Source organism: Rutilus rutilus, assembly GCF_951802725.1.
Source record: "Rutilus rutilus genome assembly, chromosome: 8".
Classification (NCBI taxonomy): Eukaryota; Metazoa; Chordata; class Actinopteri; order Cypriniformes; family Leuciscidae; genus Rutilus; species Rutilus rutilus.
The window spans coordinates 9,883,411-9,904,465 of record NC_140222.1 but is presented as its reverse complement, the minus strand read 5'-3'; the positions used below and the strand labels follow the sequence as shown (position 1 = coordinate 9,904,465).

Here is a 21,055-nt window from a genome sequence, read left to right as displayed (position 1 = left end):
CCAGTGTAGTGACGGGGACACTATACTGCCAAAAGAGCACCGTCCTTCGGATGAGACGTTAAACCGAGGTCCTGACTCTCTGTGGTCATTAAAAATCCCAGGATGTCCTTCGAAAAAGAGTAGGGGTGTAACCCTGGCATCCTGGCCAAATTTGCCCCTTGGCCCCTGTCCATCATGGCCTCCTAATCATCCCCATATACTGATTGGCTTCATCACTGTCTCCTCTCCACCAGTAAGCTGGTGTGTGGTGGGCGTTCTGGCGCAATATGGCTGCCGTCGCATCATCCAAGTGGATGCTGCACATTGGTGGTGGTTGAGGAGATTCCCTCATCTATGTAAAGTGCTTTGAGGTCTCAGAAAAAGCGCTATATAAATGTAACAAATTATTATTATTATTATTATTATTATTATTATTATTATTATTATTAAAATGTTATCTGATCTAATAAAACATAAAAAATACAAGACAAACTAAAATATTTTCTAAATAAAACTTTTTCATATTAATAATGGCAATTTTTAATAATTGAATATAAACTCATTTTTGAGTTTTGACTACGAACACAGGAAAACACAGCTATACAACATAATTCAAAACAAATGAATAAATAGTAATTTCTGAACATTGACTCTCAGTCTTTATTCACCTTTTTCTCATGTTTTCTCAATTAAAATTAATAAAAGTATAGAATATAATAGCATATTTCTAATAGGGGCTCATTGTAACGCAGTGTGACAATATGCCCCGCCTGCACAACTGGGATTTAAACCCTGCGAGTGTCTTCTGCTAGTTAGCGAAGCATTAAAGAACTATCTCAACTGTTAAATAACATATTGGAGATTAAAATAGATTTGTCTAATTTTAAATAAACAGAAAAAATAGAGATGAAAATTTAACTTAAGTAAGAAATTTACTTTTGCTATGGTTTAATAAATGTCTGGATATCTTAATTTTGGTGCATTTTTTTCTCTATATAGTGTTATGGCAACTAGTAAATGCACCAAGTTTCGTCATCCTAGCATGTGTGGAAGTATTTAAAACGTGTGTTACAACTAGTCCGTGTTACGTTGTGCCCCGCGCTCCCCTAGTTAGGACACAGTGTTTTTTGTCTGAGATTTGCATTATTAAAGTCTCCAGTCACAATGATGGCAGAGTCCGGATGACTGTTTAGACCACTGGTCTTCACTATTTAATTTTTTTTTCATGAGAGCCGCACTGATTGGACAAAGTCAGTAGAGCCATTTTTACTGCAAAGTATAAAAAGTTACATCCAGTCATAAATAGCCTACCATGTCTGCTTATCAATATGTCACCCCTGAAAAGTAGTGGCCGCTGCTGGTATTTCAAAGAGGGGAAGCTCATTTTTGGCCTACATCATACAAATTTTCCATTTATTGTCACGGTTCATAAATTAATTGTTTCCTTCTCGTCTCGTGTAACTGGGCTGCATTCAGCCCTGACAAAACGTTGCACAACGTTTTTTAAACAGAAACGGTGATGCGTTGAACACACTGTTCTGATGACGCAAGAGTTGCAACTATGGCAGCTGAGAAGGCCATTCTTTGTGAAGAATTTTCGGAGCCTGATGAAGTCGGTATAAATATGTTTAACACTACAAAATATGCCCAATGTTACAGTTACTGCACTACGGTACCGCCCAGAACAATAGAGAACATCCCAGTCGAGTGAAGGGATTTGTGGAAACTGAAACTGAAGCACACATCTTACCTAATTCAGACTAAAACACATCTATTTAGCCTCACATACTGACTTTATTTGTATTTCATACTGTTTTAATACCCTGTATTTTCTTTCTCATTTTTAGGAAAAGCACTTAATTACCATTGTTTATTTCTATACCATACTTGCAATGAAGCTAAACATATAAACAACTACATCATTAAGTTGATATCTTATATTTTTACAATAAAACTTATGACAAACATGCTGTCTTCTAATATCCTCAGTTGTTGCGTATACCGAGCTGCATCGATCGAACACATTTGTAAATTACTTTCCTTGAACCATCCATCCATCCATCCATCTTCTTCCACTTATCCGGGGCCGGGTCGCGGGGGCAGCAGTCTAAGCAGAGATGCCCAGACTTCCCTCTCCCTGGACACTTCCTCCAGCTCTTCCGGGGGGACACCGAGGCGTTCCCAGGCCAGCCGGGAGACATAGTCTCTCCAGCGTGTCCTAGGTCTTCCCCGGGGTCTCCTCCCAGTGGGACGCGCCCGGAACACCTTCCCGGGAAGGCGTCCAGGAGGCATCCGGAAAAGATGCCCGAGCCACCTCAGCTGACCCCTCTCGATGTGGAGGAGCAGCGGCTCTACTCTGAGCTCCTCCCGAGTGACCGAGCTTCTCACCCTATCTCTAAGGGATCGCCCAGCCACCCTGCGGAGAAAGCTCATTTCGGCCGGCTGTATCCGGGATCTTGTCCTTTCGGTCATGACCCAAAGCTCATGACCATAGGTGAGAGTAGGAACGTAGATTGACCGGTAAATCGAGAGCTTCGCCTTGCGGCTCAGCTCTTTCTTCACCACGACAGACCTGTACATCGACCGCATTACTGCAGAAGCTGCACCGATCCGTCTGTCAATCTCCCGTTCCATCCTTCCCTCACTCGTGAACAAAACCCCAAGATACTTAAACTCCTCCACTTGAGGCAGGAACTCTCCACCAACCTGAAGTGAGCAAGCCACCCTTTTCCGACTGAGGACCATGGCCTCGGATTTGGAGGTGCTGATTCTCATCCCAGCCGCTTCACACTCGGCTGCAAACCGTCCCAGTGCATGCTGAAGGTCCTGGTTTGATGAGGCCAACACGACAACATCATCTGCAAAGAGCAGAGACGAAATCGTGTTGTCACCAAACCTGACACCCTCCGGCCCCTGGCTGCACCTAGAAATTATGAACAGAACCGGCGACAAAGGGCAGGCCTGCTGGAGTCCAACATGCACCGGGAACAAGTCTGACTTACTGCCGGCAATGCGAACCAAGCTCCTGCTTCGGTCGTACAGGGACCGAACAGCCCTTAGTAAAGGACCCCGGACCCCATACTCCCGGAGCACCCTCCACAGGCCGCCACGAGGGACACAGTCGAATGCCTTCTCCAAATCCACAAAGCACATGTGGACTGGTTGGGCAAACTCCCATAAACCCTCCAGCACCCTGTAGAGGGTATAGAGCTGGTCCAGTGTTCCACGGCCTGGACGAAAACCACACTGTTCCTCCTGAATCCGAGGTTCTACTATCGGCCGTATTCTCCTCTCCAGTACCCTGGCATAGACTTTCCCAGGGAGGCTGAGAAGTGTGATCCCCCTATAGTTGGAACACACCCTCCGGTCCCCCTTCTTAAAAAGAGGGACCACCACCCCGGTCTGCCATCCCAGAGGCACTGTCCCAGACCGCCACGCGATGCTGCAGAGGCGTGTCAGCCAAGACAGCCCCACAACATCCAGAGACTTGAGGTACTCAGGGCGGATCTCATCCACCCCCGGTGCCTTGCCACCGAGGAGTTTCTTGACTACCTCGGTGACTTCAGCTTGGGTGATGGACGAGTCCACCTCTGAGCTCTCAGCCTCTGCTTCCTCAATGGAAGACGTGACGGCGGGATTGAGGAGATCCTCGAAGTATTCCTTCCACCGTCCAACGACATCCCCAGTTGAGGTCAACAGCTCCCCACCTCTACTGTAGACAGCGTTGGTAGGGCACTGCTTCCCTCTCCTGTGGCGCCGGACGGTTTACCAGAATCTCTTCGAGGCCAGCCGATAGTCCTTCTCCATGGCCTCACCGAACTCCTCCCAGGCCCGAGTTTTTGCCTCCACAACCACCCGGGCTGCAGTTCGCTTGGCCTGCCGGTACCCGTCAGCTGCCTCAGGAGTCCCGCAAGCCAACCAGGCCCGATAGGACTCCTTCTTCAGCTTGACGGCATCCCTTACTTCCGGTGTCCACCACCGGGTTCGGGGATTGCCGCCTCGACAGGCACCGGAGACCTTACGGCCAGAGCTCCGAGTGGCCACTTCGACAATGGAGGTGGAGAACATGGTCCACTCGGACTCAATATCTCCAGCCTCCCTCGGGATCCGGTCGAAGCTCCGCCGGAGGTGGGAGTTGAAGATCTCTCTGACAGAAGACTCGGCCAAACGTTCCCAGCAGACCCTCACAGTACGCTTGGGTCTGCCAAGTCTGTCCAGCTTCCTCCCCCGCCATCGGATCCAGCTCACCACCAGGTGGTGATCAGTTGACAGCTCCGCCCCTCTCTTTACCCGAGTGTCCAAGACATACGGCCGCAGGTCAGATGAAACAACCACAAAGTCGATCATCGACCTACGGCCTAGGGTGTCCTGGTGCCACGTGCACTGATGGACACCCTTATGCTTGAACATGGTGTTCATTATGGACAAACTGTAACTAGCACAGAAGTCCAATAACTGAACACCACTCGGGTTCAGATCAGGGGGGCTGTTCCTCCCAATCACGCCCCTCCAGGTTTCACTGTCGCTGCCCACGTGGGCATTGAAGTCCCCCAGTAGAACGACGGAGTCCCCAGTTGGAGCACTTTCCAGCACCCCTCCCAGAGACCCCAAGAAGGCCGGGTACTCTGCACTGCCGTTTGGCCCGTAGGCACACACGACAGTGAGAGACCTATCCCCGACCCGTAGGCGCAGGGAAACGACCCTCTCGTTCACCGGGGTGAACTCCAACACATGGCGGCTGAGCTGGGGGGCTATAAGCAAACCCACACCAGCCCGCCGCCTCTCACCATGGGCAACTCCAGAGTGGTGAAGAGTCCATCCTCTCTCGAGGAGTGTGGTTCCAGAGCCCAAGCCGTGCGTGGAGGTGATCCTGACTATCTCTAGTCGGAACCTCTCAACCTCATGCACAATCTCAGGCTCCTTCCCCGCCAGCGAGGTGACATTCCACGTCCCTAGAGCTAGCTTCCGTGTCCAGGGATCGGGTTGTCGAGGCCCCCGCCTTCGACTGCCGCCCGATCCTCTCAGCACCGACCCCTTACGGTCTCTCCTGCAGGTGGTGAGCCCACGGGAAGGCGGCCCCACGTAGCTCCTTCGGGCTGAGCCCGGCCGGACCCCGTGGGGGGAGGCCCGGCCACCAGGCGCTCGCATACGAGCCCCAACCCCGGGCCTGGCTCCAGGGTGGGGCCCCGGCTGCGCCATACCGGGCGACGTCACGGTCCTCAATTTCATTTCTCTCATAAGGGGTTTTTGAACCGCTCTTAGTCTGACCCGTCGCCTAGGACCGGTTTGCCTTGGGAGACCCTACCAGGGGCATATAGCCCCGGACAACATAGCTCCTAGGGTCATTCGGGTACTCAAACCCCTCCACCACGTTAAGGTGGCAGTTCAAGGAGGGGTTTCAGAGAACCCATTGTGCAAATTCACTTTTAATACCGCGTGTTTTATATACATGTTGCTGCTGATTGGACTGCAGTTCTGACACACCCACCAAACAAGAGAAAACGTATCTCAAACCCCGTTGCACACCGGTGCACGCCGTTTCCAGGAAACATGACGTTCAACACGGAAACCGTAGCAAAACGTTGCGCACCGTTTTGAACGTGAAAGGGATAGTTCACCCAAAAATGAAAATTCTGTCATCATTTACTCACCCTCAAGTTGTTCCAAACCTGTATGAGTTTCTTTGTTCTGCTGAACACAAAGGAAGATATTTGGAAGAACGTTTGTAATCAACAGATCTCGGTCCCCATTGACTTCCATAGTAGGAAAAAAATATACTATGGTAGTCAATGGGGACCGAGATCTGTTTGGTTACAAACATTCTTCCAAATATCTTCCTTTGTGTTCAGCAGAACAAAGAAACTCATACAGGTTTGGAACAACTTGAGGGTGAGTAAACAATGATAGAATTTTCATTTTTGGGTGAACTATCCCTTGAACGTGCCCCTGTTGTTTTGTGTGTGTGGGTGTGTGTGAGTGGGCGTTACCGGTTACCGCTCAATTCCGGCAGATCAGCGATCCAGATGATCTCATTCATCATCACCAGCTGCAGCTCATTCACACACCTATAAAACCTCACCGCATTCTCCTCTCTTTGTCAGATCGTTGTTTATGTCTCTCGTGTGTGATCCCGTTCCTGTTCCTCGTTCATTTTGGATTACGTCTTCACCTGGATCATCACTTCTGCACCACTGTAGGCTACTTCACGGACATCTTCGCTGACCATCCAGTCCCTGTGTCACCAGTTGCTTCTCACCATCGGACAATTTTCATCACTTTCAATAAATTCTGAGTTGTAGTTGCATCTTTGCTTCTGTCTCTTTGTAAACATGACATTTATTTATACGTAAATTCTGCCCTGCGTTCCTTTTCAAGAAAATGAAATGAAATCCTGTCGTACCAACTAGGCGTCTTTTCCAGTGACTTGACCAGTGTCCTCTAAATGGCCAGCAGAGTTAGGTATAATTGTATAAATGTGATAATATAATAAAGGTATAAATAATAATATAATAAAGTATAATAATACTACTACTAATAATATATTTTTTTTTATTATTTTTAATTAAAATAAAAATAATAAAAAACATTTTTTTAATTATTACTAATAATAATATAAAAATTATAATAAGTAATAATATAATAAAGGTATAATTGTGTAAAATGTATTATGAAAATTGGCAAGCAATTCTTTAAGCAACTATGCAACTATACTTGCAAAATCCGCGATGGGACTGAGCTCGAATAGCTTCAGCATCAGCGACTTTTTATTGTATGAAATCGCTGTCAATCAAAAGGAGATGCAGCCTTTCGACAGACCCTCCAATCATCACGCAGAAGCCCGGAGTCCAGGCCAGCCCACTCCTCCATTCACCCCAGAGACGCTGACCGTCCATGGGCGGGACATAATCGCAGCATTTATCCAATGACCGTTTCGAAGCACTGAAAAAAACTGTTCAAAGCAGCCCCATTGAAGTCAATGGACACTGTTCTTCAACCAAGGGGGTAATCTTTCAGAAAAAACTGAAGCTTCCTCGGGGGCCGCCATTGATTAGCAGACCATCACCTGCTGTTAGCATTCCATTGACTCCCATTCATTTTGGCGTCACTTCGACAGCGAATAACTTAACATCTGAGGCGTTTAAAGACTCCATTTGTCCATTATTTATTTCTAAAGAAACACGAAAATGTATAAAAGGCTCCATTACCCTGTATCTTGCGTTATGGCCCAGTAGAAGCAGTTTTTGTAAAAATAGGCTAACGATTGCGTCATAACCACGCGACTCTCTGTCGCACAGTAGAGAGATTACCGTATGGACAGGAGGAGAAGCTCGCGGGCAATCGGGGGGACGTGGAGGCAAAATGACAAAATAATTAATCAGAATACTTAGCAAAAGTTTCTCCTGCTCCTAGCTCATGGACACCTCCTACTCACACTCTCCGTCTCTGCAAGATTCGTAAGGAAATGCTCAGTTTGACTCTGCGCAGTACGCTCGACCATCATAAGAGCTTCTAATTGACTTCACTTTTCTCCGTTAAATCCAATGGGGTCGCTGTGTCCATTTCTTTTACTGTCTATGGCTTCTACAGGGAAATACACTGTGACGCTACGTGAATGTATGAGAAGGAAATCGAGTCAGCCGACCTGCAATATGTAACTGATTCTGAACGAACTCTGATTCAATTCATCAGCTCATTATCGCATGGGTTAATGAGCTGATGAGTAGAATCAGGTGTGTTTGATTAGGGAGACAAAGAAAACGTGCAGTGTTGGGGGTCCTTCAGGAGCAGGGTTGAAGAACACTGATTTATATGACACTTTATTCATCAGGAGAACAAGCTCGTTCAGCACGCCATACATTGTCCTTTTGTAACCCACCCAATTAATTGAGGCTGTGTTCCTATGTATTTTTATGTATGATTTTTTTGGGGGGATGTTATATTTTTCCTTGCCTAATGCATGAAATGCTTTATTATTATTTTATTGTATTTATTATTTTGTTTTCGCTGAGGGACAAAAACAATAATTGCGTAGATGGGTGCTGACGTCACATGCGCACCAGCTCATTGAAGAGAGAGATGTGTGCCTATCGTTAATCTAATCCATAGTCGTCAATATTTTTCTAAATGGATGTCTGAACTGTTTTATTGCATTAGTCTGGATTGTCTGAACGCTCTGTGATCGTGTTGGATTCGCGCAGTGAGGGAGAACCGTGGAGGATTGGATTCCACTGTGGAGGAATTGCGTCATCTGGCGACTCTGCCTTCACGAGGAAAAAGATTTGTTATCGTTCATTGTTCATTCCTGCAAAGATTGTAGTAGGCATTCACATTCGAACAAACTGAACTGAATCACTTCCACACAGGGCTGGACTGGGACAAAAAAAGGACAATAAATCGGCCCTGGCATTTTGGCCCAGACTTGCCCACTATATGATCATAAACAACACCCGCCTTTGCACGCACTTGAATATGTATACCAACTCCTATTCCTTAAAACCACTAATGCCATGTAATGAGTGAGTATTAACTGATGAAATAAGTACAACATTTACATTTATTAAAGCTGCAGTCGGCAAGTCTGGCAGATTGGGTCGACTTAGCCAAAATTTTGAATGTTTACAACTCTCATGCCCCTCCCCCACTACCACGATCACCCTCCCCTCGAGTTCGTGCTCGTCAGTGCGTGTGCACCAGATCTTCTGTATCTCTTAAGCATCGAAGCATCATTTTCTTTTCTTTGGTTGTTTTGGACCTCCTAGCTCTGGTTGTTAAAGCTGCAGTCGGCAAGTCTGGCAGATTGAGTGGACTTAGCCAAAATTTTTTATGTTTACAACTCTCATGCCCCTCCCCCACTACCAACGAGCACCCGCCCATCGTCAGTGCGTGTGCACCAGATTTTCTGTGAACGCGTCCATCTCTTCAGCATCGATCAACACCATGGACTCGGAGGTAGGCTGCCCTGGCTAATCTATCCATAGATAGCAATAACCGAGGAATTGGAAGCTTGTTAGTAGATTTTATCTCCGCCATCACGCTTTGTACAATCTTCAGGCGAACTTCAGGCGTGTCGTGTGCATGTGATATTGTAACGTGCGCGTCTGCGCGAGGGAGAGGGGATCTGTGGCGTGTGCACGACTTGTGATTGACAGTCAGATCTCACACCCCCCTGCGCTGATTGGACCCGATGAGCCGGGAGCGGTGGATTTTTGCAAAACATATAACACGCTCCAGGTGGAGTTAGAAGCTCGGGTTTTTTTCTAAAACCACCTTATTTATGTTGTTCTGTCGGATTATAGTGTCAATTTCACTGAATTTGATAAAAAAAAAAAATTGCCGACGGCAGCTTTAACTGAGGAATTGGAAGCTTGTTAGTAGATTTTCTCTCCGCCATCACGCTTCGTACAGTCCAACACACCTGCGAACTTCAGGCGTGTGCATGTGATATTGTAAAGTGCGCGGGGGAGGGGGAGAATCTGTGGCGTGTGCACAAACTGTGATTGACAGTCAGATCTCACACAGCCCTACGCTGATTGGACCAGAGGAACCGGGAGTGGTGGATTTTTGCAAAACAAATAACAGTAGAAGTGCGGGTTTTTTCTAAAACCGGCTGATTTATGTTGTTCTGTCGGAGCATAGTGTCGGTTTCAGTGAATATGATCAAAAAAATCTTGCCGATGGCAGCTTTAATACAATTGAACTATACTCCACAGTGATGAATCCTAAAACAAGTTATAAGCTGCATTGGCATATAGCAATACCAATTTCTCACAGGATTTTTGGTAAAACTGTGGTGGGTGGACCTCGGGCCTTCTATGGGGTTCGGGGGCATTCGGTAATCGTCAACTATGCAGATAAATAATGCAGATAAAGAAATAATGCGTAACTGGGTAATGGGTTCCTACATTCATGACATAGCCTACGTGGTTTGAAAGTAGTTCTGCTTACCACAGGCTCTACACTTTCTCATCTCTCTCCTGATCCTCCTCACTATCATCATCAGCCACTGGAGCTATGCATTACACCGGCACAAACCCAGCACCGCCAATTAAGCAAAACAAAACAAAACGAATGGGCCGCCGATGTACAAGTTTTATGGGCCGTTAATAAAAAAAAAATAATAAATATGTATGAGTATGAGATGTATCGGCCCAAATAGCACGTGGGCCCACCGGGAAAGTGCCCGGCATGCCCGATGGCCAGTCCACCCCTGCTTCACACGAACTGAACTGACTCCATTACATTGCACTCAGACTTCAGTGTTACACACTGTTAGACTTTTCAAGGGTTTTTTACAGTAACTTACTGGCAACACTGTTTCCAGTAAGTTACTGTAATTAAGAGTTACAGTACCAAACCGTATTTCAGTTTTGTGTAATACAGTGCATTACTGTAAAAACGAAGCTAATCAGTACAGTGCATTACTGAAAAAACGAAGCTAATCAGTACACTACTGTAATTATTTTTATTTGTACTAAATATAAATTAGATTTGATAATTTTGATATATGATTAATTTTATTTTTATCCTACATAAGTACTACTTTCATACAAACCAATTAGACGAAATTATCACAAAATATTTTTTTTTATTTAAAACATTTCATATATATCACAAAATAAGCATGCCAATGCTGGAAATTATGTGTGAAATTTTTACACATTAATGGGTGAGTTTAGAGACAACATTTTTTTGTGTTCATTTTAACTCATTCATTGTGTTAATGATTTTAACAAAGTAAATATGTCAGAGAGGTTAACACAAAGATGTGTAAACGTGTTAAATTAACACATTATGTGCTGTCCTTCACTGCAAACATTTTTGAAAACATACATAAAACCATAAACAAAACATTAGCATTTGACTAAATGAATGTAGAGTCATTGGTTGTTTAGCTTATACAAGTATTATAATGAAATATCAACCATTACATTCACAAAACTGCAGAATATAAATACATTTTTAAGCATTCAAAAAGGAAATGTCCAACACAGGACAAAACACAGTTCTTTTCACAATACAAGACACATAACCCCACCTTAAAAATAATTTCACTTATTTCCAAAAATTTGTTGGATTCATGTACACTGGAGGCCAAAAGAAGTATTTAAGTGTCGTAATGTTTTTGAAAGAAGTCTCTTTGATGCTCAAGAAACATTTCTTATTATTATCAATGTCTGACTGTCTACTCCATCTTTTCTACAGCATAGGAGTAAAAGTCATCATCAAAATAAATCTTTAAAAAGCCAACACAATGTTTTTGTCCACCTTTGTGAATAAATGAACTTCTCCAAAAATTGGTTCCTGTTCAGAAATTGATTGACAACATCAGAGTGTTCCCTGGTCTGCATGCATGCCCACAAACACAAATGTACTCAGTCCTTCAGAGGAGATCCCGGTTCCAACACTATATGAGAGAGAGAGAGAGAGAGAGAGAGAGAGAGAGAGAGAGAGAGAGAGAGAGAGAGAGAGAGAGAGAGAGAGAGAGAGAGAGAGAGAGAGAGAGAGAGAGAGAAAATATTAGTGTCACATTATTTTTAACCTCCTTTTTTGTTAAAGTCCGCGTGAACCGGAAGTTGCAAACGACTTTTCTCCAGTGCTGTGACGTATTTCCCAGTGAAAAGGAATATTGACCAGAGGGCAGGGTTTTACTCTAGCGCTCCTCCTCTCCATCTCTCGCTCATTACAGACTAACGGTTTGAGGGGAGTGGTTAAGCGTTTCCCAAACCAAGCCGTCAAACCTACGTCATCAGGGAAGGTCCTCCAATGCAGAGGGGAGGGGCATTTTCAGATTTTGATTAACCCTCTGGGGTCTGAGCTGTTTTCTGGGCCCTGGAGGTGTTCTGACATGCTCTGACATTTGTGGTTATTTCTGTTACTTGTGACATTTTCATGGCTAAAGTCTAATTACACTGTATTCAGCACAAACTCTGCTACAATAATATATCAACAGCATGTATGTAAAAGTTTGTAGTTTTGAGATAATGACATTTATGCGTGGTTTGTGAAAATACAAAAATAAATTCTCACTGAAATAAGGTCATAAAACCCATACTGATTATTTCTTCACAAGACTTTTGAAAATTGTATGACGTAACCTAGAATATTTGCTCTAAAACTATGTGAAAATCACCCTGACTGCTCATTCAGAGAAGACAATATATTGATTTAAAAATTTTACGACGTGTTTTGTGTGAGAAAGCAATATGCGAAGGGGCGGATCATCTCATTAATATGTAAGCTTTCCACACCTGAGAAAGACAAAGACACTCCCTAATGGCCCTATTAGGAGCTTATCAGGGCCCATTATTCTGACCAATCTTGCACAAAGAATGAGGAGATTTAAAAAAGAATGGCTTTTAAAATTGTTTGGATTTATTTACAACATAATCCAAAGATACACAACAAAAAAGCACTTATTGATAACAATGATCCAAAGAAAGAGACCTTTGTGCCATTCCTAAAAACATTGTACATACCTTTCATTTCCAAGGTGTTTGATTTTCACTTTACCATGTTCATGTACAGAGACATGTACTGTGAATGTTGAAGTGAGCAGGACTCAGTGGCATCTGGGCCCTGAAAAAAAAACAAAAAAGTGAACATACTGATATCAAGAGAAAGGCCGGCACGATTTTAGGAATACATTTTAGATTTTTCTGGTTAAAATTGCTTTTTAAAATTCACAGAATGCACACACACACTCACACAAATGTTTCCAACAATATATTATATAATGAACACCAGGTTTGTTGTGCCTTGTAGGTATAGGCTATGCGCAGTGCTGCAAAAAATAATAACAATATAGCAGCCTATACACATTTTCAAAAAGATTTCAGTAACAACTAAGCTAGAGAAAAATATATTGATTATCATGCTACTTCAAATGTTTCCATTCGTTATGATGATATGAAATGAGATAATAGTAAAAACATGAAGCCGTTTGGAGCGTTTTGCTTTTCCAAAATATGATGCATTCAAACGCGATCGCGATCAAAATATGATGCATTCAAACGCGATCGCGATCAAAATATGATACATTCAAACGCGATCGCGATCAAATATAAAATATTATGGTTAGGCCTACCAAGGCTACCATATACATATCTACGTTTGAACAGATATCCACAAACACAGTAACAGTAAACACGAATCTAAATATTATAATATTCACCATATATCTAGCAACAGTTCAACTGCAATGTGAAATTTATGCAACGATAACAAACTAATATGTAAGAATTTCTTACCTTATCTTTCTTGTCTTCAAATCGCGTTCTTCTTCTGGGGTAAAGCCAATGTAAGCTCACGTCTTTCAAACTCGACGAAAAGCAGAGACTGATGAAGTGTTTTGTTTTTGAGGTAATGAGCGCGTTCGCGTTCCATGTGGAGATTTGCATGTGAATCTCTTTTGCGTGAGTGGGCGTGTTCAAATTAAAAGTAATTAGGAAGCGTTTGAGAAGCTGGACATCTTGTTGGTTTTATACAAATTACTTAAACAGAGAATATTTGTTTTCAGTTTGAATCCGATCATTTAAAAGTACACACTTAAATGTTTATAAAGGTATATGGCTCATAAATGTGTGACAAGTATTCGCTGAGTTTTGTTTCAGTTTATAGACGTGCTCAAGAAAAAAAAGTTCACCGCGACGGAGAGGCAGAACGCACACCCTGTTTATTTTCTTTATTTTACAAAAGCACAATGTTTTGATTTGATTGTAAGTGGACACATACAAAAGTAGAAATATCACAGATTCTTTTTTTATATTTCTTTTTTCTGTATGACCATAAATGACGGAGTAATTTAAATTTAAAGTGCTACAATGTAAAAAAAATCCAGCAAAACGCGGGGGCGCGTTTGCCGACCTCAGAGGGTTAAAGATTACGAAGGCAAAAAAAAAATTTCTGTGTTTTAACTTGCACGGATTAATTGTTCACCACAAGACTAGTAATGTGCGCTAACAAAGTAAATAGGGTCCATTTTGATTTCAGTTGGACTTTAATTTTTATTATTATTTTCACAAAAACTTAAGAATATATATTTGTAAACAGCTTTTGTCAATAAATAGCATACAAAAGAACTAAATAAAATTATGCCAGATTAAATTTTAATACTTACAAATCCTCAATTCTGTCCAAAAATGCTGAGATCCATAGAAAGAACGACTGAAATAGATGATTTTAGCCCATTTCAGCTTGTCTGCAGTGAAGGAGTACCTGTTTGAGACAAATACACAGTAAGATACATGCAAGAAATCACTGTGTGATGATCGTTCTCCTTCCTACAGTAGTTAACCCACCTGTGCGCTGATATTAGGACCTTCCTAGTCAGGTGGGACTGCAATGGTAGAGTCTTCTGGCTAATAAAATATCAACATAATGCAAAAATATAAACTTAAGTTGTTTAGAATGCTAGATTTGGTATGAATGAATTAGTGAGAGTTTTACTGCAGTGCTTACCTGGATACATTTAATCTGGTGAGACTGAACAAAGACAACGGTCCATCTTCTGATTGGTTCATTTGCTGTGTAATAAAGTTAGACATAAGGCAAAGGTCACTTATTTGATATAAAGTTAGACAATTTTATAGAGATTTTATAAGATATTGTTAGCTACCTAGTCTGCACCAGTGGCTCAAAAGCAATTTTCACATAGCGTATTGCTAATCATTTCAGCAAACTTATCTCAAAATATATCACAAATGGGCTGGCCTACCTCTGGAATCTTGCTAGAAGTCACTGGCGCGAATTGGCGCTTTGTTGCAGTTGCCTTTAAACACAAAAATGGAAGTAAATATTAAATTCCATTAAAAAATATATATAATATGGTATAGTTTGCAAACTAATGCTAAAACTATAAAGGTTCTCATTAGTAGGCCAACATTAGGCTAAACAGAATTTCACATAGTTTATTCACATTTATTGTTAATGTAAACGCGTTGCTCGTTGGCATATTTTAACCTATGATTTTAACTCGACAAGTGTAAAATGAAACGTTAGCTCAGTTTACCATGGTAAAGTTCGTTACCGCCATGTTGACGACGAGTAACAGCTAACGTTATAACATAGGTTAAACTGGGCACAATACTGTCAACACACGCAGAAGTTTTTTTTTTTTCTTTTACCTTGCATGCTGATGTCTCTCTCGGTGAAGTGAATTCCGTCTCTTCCTCGGGCCAGACACGAACGTCGCGAAAAAGACAGACCCCATTACCTACACTGGATGCTCTGACGCGACACGACAAATCCCAGACAGTCAGTGTAGTGCATAGATAGACTGTAAAAAATAGGTGTAGTGATGCGCCGCGGCAGTCCAAGCGCTCGCGCTATTTCTGACAAGGGATAAGCAGGTTTGCATTTAAAGGTCCGGTCGCTTCAATGTGTCCAATATAGACAGCCTCTGGCTATAATAGCGTTGTAGACACGCGGTCTAAGGCAAAAATTAGGAAATAAAAAGCACGATGGAATGGTGCCAGCCAGAGAGGCAGTGTAGAGATGAGTGAGGAGTCCATGAATCCAAGCCAGATATGTTTATTAAATAAACCTCTGTTGCATACAATCAACTTATACGGCCACAGGCAACATGCTAAACTAGCACCTTAAACTCCGCGGGGGAAATCACACGAGCGCAGGCAGAACTAATGCGCATGCGCGCTTCCTTCAGTACGGTGACTCATAGTGTCCATACAGTATGCAAACGCAATCATTCACCAGAATGATCTACATCCCCTTTGGTCCGTGTACGTTTTGATAGTTTGTTTTCCAGGGGGGAAGTAAGTCGACCGGAAGTTGAAGCCGGCCGCGTGCCACCATCTTGTAGCAGAACTTCACCTGCAGTTAGCATCCCATTGACTCCCATTCATTTTGGCGTCACTTTGACAGCGAATAACTTTACATCTGAGGCGTTTAAAGACTCCATTTGTCCATTATTTATTTCTAAAGAAACACGACAATGTATAAAATGCTCCATTACCTTGTAGCTTATGTTATGGCCCCGTAGAAGCAGTTTTTGTAAAAGTAGGCTAACGATTGCGTCATAACCACGCGACTCTCTGTCGCACAGTAGAGAGATTACCGTATGGACAGGAGGAGAAGCTCGCGGGCAATCGGGGGGACGTGGAGGCAAAATGACAATATAATTAATTAGAATACCTAGCAAAAGTTGCTCCTGCTCCAAGCTTATGGACAGCTCCTACTCACACTCTCCGTCTCTGCAAGATTCGGAAGGGAATGATTCAGATTTTTCTTGGCACAGCTACTAGAAGACAGACGGGTTGCTCACGTGGTCTGTGTAAAGCTTTGCTCGGTTTGAGTCTGCGCGTCAGGAAAGAAAGTGCTAAGAAATCGCTAAAAATGGGCTTCACTTGTCTCAATTGAGTTCCAATGGGGTCGCTGTGTCCATTTCTTTTACTGTCTATGTTGTTTTCCAATTTGAAATGAAATAAGCAGAAATGAGAAAACGGCCCATTTATTCGTTTTTTCGTTTTTTCAAAAAAAAACGAAAAAACGAGATTTCGGCTTGATTTTTCGTTTTTTAGTTCATAGGCAAAAAACGAATAAATGACTTCAAAATTCGTTTTCCACATGTGGGCGGCCTGACACGCCCCCTTCTGCCGATTGGTCAAGCAAATCTGAGCATGTGACGTCATCAGTTGTCGCTCAGGTCAGGGTCTGTTCAACAAAATAATAGTCCTTTACTATGGCTACAGATTCTTAAACTGTACAGGGCAGGTTTGGGCTTTCTTCTGTGCAACTTTACACGTTTCACAGAAATCTTTACATCAGAAATATTAATTATAGTCTGCCACCAGCCTGTTTTATTTAGCTGTGTGTGGTGAAGCTGCGCTTGACAGCGCTGATCGGGAGAGGCTCACTGAGCAGTGTTCAGTCAGCAGTCAGAACTTTTCTTTTAGACGCTCCGTTTTGCCACGGGATGGTGATTGCATACTGTAATGCCAATCGGCTGAGGGTGGGTACCGATGTTGATGGTGAAATACATTTTTACTGAAACTGTAATCATATCCGCGACCCGTGAGAATGAGACAGATGATTGACAGGACGATAGCGGAGGCAATTAAAGGCGCAAGATAACTTCTGTTAACAAAAACATAAATAAAAAAAGTGTTTAATATAAGTGACTTTGTCTTTGTTTTATTGTTTTTGTTGTTTTTAGTCAAATAATTGTGAACCACAAACTGAGCCTTCGTTTTAAAGGGCAATTTCCAAATATATTTTATTTATTTGTTATAATATGGGTATTTTATAATACAGCATAAATAAAAACAAACACATGTAATACGTATGCCTATAGGCTAAACACCACAGTTTTTTGGTTTTGTTTGTGTGAACTTTTATTCCCAACCATATTTCTTCATGGGCTCCACGCCAGGGGTCACGCTCATCACTCTTACTTCCCATGGTACTAACTGTAATTAACAGTATGCTGACCCAGTTTATATGTAAAATTTTTGGTATATGTATGTAATCAATATATAATATCTAAAAACACTTTACAGTGTGATGGAAATAAACTTTTCTTAAAGCGTCTTGTATATCACCACAGATTTATTGGCACCCTTCTATCTGTGTTATATAGGCCTACTGTATACTGTAATAGACAATTGTCCTGCAGAATGATGAGGGTTTTTGTAAGAAAAACATTGTGAGCAAATGTCGAATTGTTTTTTGAAATTTAAATTAACAACGTAAGAGGCTTTAGGCTGTCTGATGAACTCTGTATGAACAAACACCCAGCTTTGCAGTATATAGTGGCACAGAAGCAGCATCTGACCCTGCAAACTGTACATGCCGCTGCTTTCGTATGGATTACTTAAAAATAGAATATTTGTTTTTTATATAATTTACATACTTTAAAAATAGAGATTCCAAGCGTTGTATAGACATGCGTTTCAAGTCTGTGTGACAAACATTCGCTGAGTTACAGGTCATTTTCTGTCGCGTTTCAGAATGAGTTTCACATTGAGAGAGACGGCAGAACGCGCATCATGTTTATTTTCTTTGTTTTACGAAAAACACAACATTTTGTTTTTATTATGAGTGTACACAAATAAAAGAAGACATTTAACAGCTTTGAATGATGTACAACACAAGTAACAGAGTATTTTGCACTGATATAAAAAAAAAATGAGCAGATCACGCCGGCGTGATTGCCGACCTCAGGGGGTTAATAGTTTGTCTTACTGTTCTCTGAATTAACACAAAGTAGTTATTAGTAAAAATGGGGGAAACTGGATCAAGTTCCTGTGGAATGGAATCAATGAATGTTCTTGATGGCATGCATTGTTTCTCGTTTTTATTGTTTGATTATACAGCCAGGACTGAACTTTCATTTGGGTTCCACCAGTAAGTGATTCTGCCTTTATATGTGTATATATATATATATATATATATTTTTTTTTTTTATATACATTGGCTTATTCAGCCACAGCCGGCGATGCAGCTCCACAACTCAGTAAACACTTCTCAACTAAGGTGCAGACTCCATTGTCTCTAGACACAGAAGGATACCAACAAAATTATGTAATCTGCTTATTGTGAGCCTAAATGAGTAAATTGTCAAGTCAAGTCAAGTGTATTTGTATAGTGCTTTTCACAATACAGATTGTCTCAAAGCAGCTTCACAGTATTAAATTAAAATAATACAATTAAATATCTCCAAAATATCCCCAACTGAGCAAGCCAAAGGCAACAGTGGCAAGGAACCGAAAAACTCCATCAGGTGAGCTAATGGAGAAAAAAAACCTTGGGAGAACCCAAGCTCAGTCGGGGGCCAGTTCTCCTCTGGCGTTTATTAACTAGAGGCCGGATTGTAATTTGAACTGTAAGATTAAAAATATGATATGAATGCCTGGCTGAAGAGATGCGACTTTAATCTAGTTTTAAACTGGGAGAGCGAGTCTGAGCAACGAACACTATCAGGAAGGCTATTCCAGAGTTTTGGGGCTAAATGTGAAAATGCTCTCCCTCCTTTGGTGGATCTGGATATCCTAGGTATGACCAAAAGCCTTGAATTTAGTGATCTTAAAGAGCGCGATGGATTATAGGGTGATAGAAGATCCGTTAAATAGACTGGAGCTAAGCCGTTTAGGGCTTTATAAGTCAGTAGCAATACCTTGTAATTAATACGGAACTTTATAGGTAACCAATGCAGTGATGATAAAATCGGTGTTATATGATCATATTTTCTTGATCTAGTAAGAACTCTAGCGGCGGCATTCTGGACTAACTGTAGCTTGTTTATTGAGGATACAGGACAACCGGCTAATAAAGCATTACAGTAATCTAGTCTCGAGGTCATGAATGCATGAACTAACTTTTCTGCATCAGAAACTGAGTGATCTGATGGGGATAAAATTGGTATTTAATCATTATCAGGCTGACTTTTTTTATATATTGAAAGTATTGTTTCATCACTTCATCACATTGTCACTTCACATTTAATAGCCTCTTGGAATGAAATTGCTATGCAGATTCACAGTTCCTCCTTTGAGCTGCATTAGACAGTGTGTAATGTACATTTAAATGCAGGGTCAGATGCTGCTTCTGTGCCACTATATACTGCAAAGCTGGGTGTTTGTTCATACAGAGTTCATCAGACAGCCTAAAGCCTCTTACGTTGTTAATTTAAATTTCAAAAAACAATTCGACATTTGCTCACAATGTTTTTCTTACAAAAACCCTCATCATTCTGCAGGACAATTGTCTATTACAGTATACAGTAGGCCTATATAACACAGATAGAAGGGTGCCAATAAATCTGTGGTGATATACAAGACGCTTTAAGAAAAGTTTATTTCCATCACACTGTAAAGTGTTTTTAGATATTATATATTGATTACATACATATACCAAAAATTTTACATATAAACTGGGTCAGCATACTGTTAATTACAGTTAGTACCATGGGAAGTAAGAGTGATGAGCGTGACCCCTGGCGTGGAGCCCATGAAGAAATATGGTTGGGAATAAAAGTTCACACAAACAAAACCAAAAAACTGTGGTGTTTAGCCTATAGGCATACGTATTACATGTGTTTGTTTTTATTTATGCTGTATTATAAAATACCCATATTATAACAAATAAATAAAATATATTTGGAAATTGCCCTTTAAAACGAAGGCTCAGTTTGTGGTTCACAATTATTTGACTAAAAACAACAAAAACAATAAAACAAAGACAAAGTCACTTATATTAAACACTTTTTTTATTTATGTTTTTGTTAACAGAAGTTATCTTGCGCCTTTAATTGCCTCCGCTATCGTCCTGTCAATCATCTGTCTCATTCTCACGGGTCGCGGATATGATTACAGTTTCAGTAAAAATGTATTTCACCATCATCATCGGTACCCACCCTCAGCCGATTGGCATTACAGTATTTGCAATCACCATCCCGTGGCAAAACGGAGCGTCTAAAAGAAAAGTTCTGACTGCTGACTGAACACTGCTCAGTGAGCCTCTCCCGATCAGCGCTGTCAAGCGCAGCTTCACCACACACAGCTAAATAAAACAGGCTGGTGGCAGACTATAATTAATATTTCTGATGTAAAGATTTCTGTGAAACGTGTAAAGTTGCACAGAAGAAAGCCCAAACCTGCCCTGTACAGTTTAAGAATCTGTAGCCATAGTAAAGGACTATTATTTTGTTGAACAGACCCTGACCTGAGCGACAACTGATGACGTCACATGCTCAGATTTGCTTGACCAATCGGCAGAAGGGGGCGTGTCAGGCCGCCCACATGTGGAAAACGAATTTTGAAGTCATTCATTCGTTTTTTGCCTATGAACTAAAAAACGAAAAATCAAGCCGAAATCTCGTTTTTTCGTTTTTTTTGAAAAAACGAAAAAACGAATAAATGGGCCGTTTTCTCATTTCTGCTTATTTCATTTCAAATTGGAAAACAAACTATCAAAACGTACACGGACCCCCTTTCTTTAGTTTGAGCTTTCTACGGCAAACTGAATAAAAGGCTAGGCATTAACTTACAACACTATGACAGTTAAATTTTGTATGTTATGAAATAGTACTTTTAACATTCAAAACATTTCAACATTCAAATGT

General features: G+C 41.7%; 1 protein-coding gene and 1 long non-coding RNA gene across 2 annotated transcripts in view; both read right to left on the bottom strand.

The window, feature by feature from the left end:
* The window catches only part of LOC311294946 (uncharacterized protein), a 424,344-nt gene that overhangs the window by 268,398 nt on the left and 134,891 nt on the right, over positions 1-21,055 (bottom strand). The gene's annotated exons all lie outside the window — the stretch shown is intronic.
* LOC311295563 lies at positions 10,605-15,670 on the bottom strand. The gene is made up of 6 exons (XR_014628352.1): positions 15,102-15,670; positions 14,693-14,746; positions 14,437-14,501; positions 14,277-14,336; positions 14,096-14,193; positions 10,605-11,383 (listed from the first exon to the last, which is right to left on the bottom strand). It is a non-coding gene; the product is annotated as an uncharacterized lncRNA (long non-coding RNA).